Source organism: Triticum dicoccoides, chromosome 4A (assembly GCF_002162155.2).
Source record: "Triticum dicoccoides isolate Atlit2015 ecotype Zavitan chromosome 4A, WEW_v2.0, whole genome shotgun sequence".
Lineage (NCBI taxonomy): Eukaryota > Viridiplantae > Streptophyta > Magnoliopsida > Poales > Poaceae > Triticum > Triticum dicoccoides.
The window spans coordinates 641,485,529-641,486,971 of NC_041386.1; the positions used below are offsets into that span (position 1 = coordinate 641,485,529).

Sequence of the window (1,443 nt, forward strand, 5' to 3'; positions counted from 1 at the left end):
CTCGGCGGTATGACCATGGTCTCATCATGCGACAATACTTGTGCTTCATGTGTCCAGTTGTTACTGCATATGATCAAGACCGTCGCACGGCCACCTCCCATACGAAGGCGCCGAAATGAAAACAGAGAGAAAGGAGAATGGACATCATCCCAAGCGCGTTCGTGTCGTCGCAGCGAATGTACGGCATCCATGCATGCAGTGCAGCCGCATCTAGCCTTCAAAGCTGCCGACAACGATGACCTGCAGCTAGCTTAACTAGAGACCGACCGACGGCCGAACAGGACGGTCAAGAGGATGACGATCGACGAAATGAGCCGCACGCACACGCACCAGCCTTCATGCATGCACTGAATCGCGGGCGCGTGCATGCCATACACGCAGCACCGGCCGGGCGACGCCGATGTGTACGCAAGCTACTACGTGCTTGGACAGCTCAGGCTTATCCATGCATGCTTGCAAGCGTGTATAAAATGACCTGCAGAGGTTTATCACAGGTATTCACAACCGATCGATCACTTGTGTGCACGCTCGTGGACCACGCGTCCACGCTAGTAGGTCGAGTTGCTAGGCCGATATGGGCTCTTTGATGGCTGGCTGGAGCTCACATGCGCTACCACCACAAAGGCACACACTATCTATCGCCGTGTGCAACCGTCCACCATCATCGATCGATGCTGCAAGAGCAGCTGGTCGAATAATTAGCCCTGACAGTACATACACGCGTCTATGCAGTTCGTTTCATGAGGAACCGGTCGCTCACCAAGGAGGACGTGGAGGCCTTTTGGAGGCAGCAGACAAAGCCGCCGGCGCCCGAGGACAACGTTAACGGCGGCACGACCGTCCTCACCTCGCCGCTGTCGCGTCCGTCGACTCTGTCTCACGCCCGTTCGTCGCCTCCGGTGATGACGGGCAGCGTGGACGGTGACGGCCGGCGAGGCTGCCGCTAGCCCCAGCACGAGCCGCGACTGGTACGTATACCTTAGCATGAGCTGCTTGAGTACATATTCGTAACATGCATGATGCATGGATGCATGTGTACGTGCATCCATGACGTACGTACCTCGGTTGTGTGCATGCAGGTGGACGAGGAGCAGCTGGGCGTTCCTCAACGAGCCACCGCCGCAGCAGCGCCGCGAGAGGGGCGTTGGGCAAGGCGCCGCCGCCGCCGTCTGATCGTCACCTTTAATTAGTTTGCTCGGCCAGCTTTAGGGCATCTCCAGCCGCGCCCAGGAAGGCCTTCCCACGCGTTTTTTTTGCGCCGGCACCGAAAAATCGGTCCAGTCGTGTCCCCAGGAGACCAATTTTCGCCGGCTTGAGCCGAAAACAGCGCCGGCGGACCCAGACAGAACCCGGCGCGCTGGGGACGCCCAGGGGCGCCGGGGCAAACTGTTTTGGCGCGAAACAGCCACGGGCCCGCCGCGTCAGCGACTCTACCCTCTTCTC

The 1,443-nt window shown here is 59.2% G+C and overlaps 1 pseudogene; it reads left to right on the forward strand.

Moving 5' to 3' along the window:
* Window positions 1-574: 574 nt before the first annotated feature.
* LOC119290074 lies at window positions 575-1,173 on the forward strand (annotated as a pseudogene).
* The last annotated feature ends 270 nt before the right edge of the window (window positions 1,174-1,443 follow it).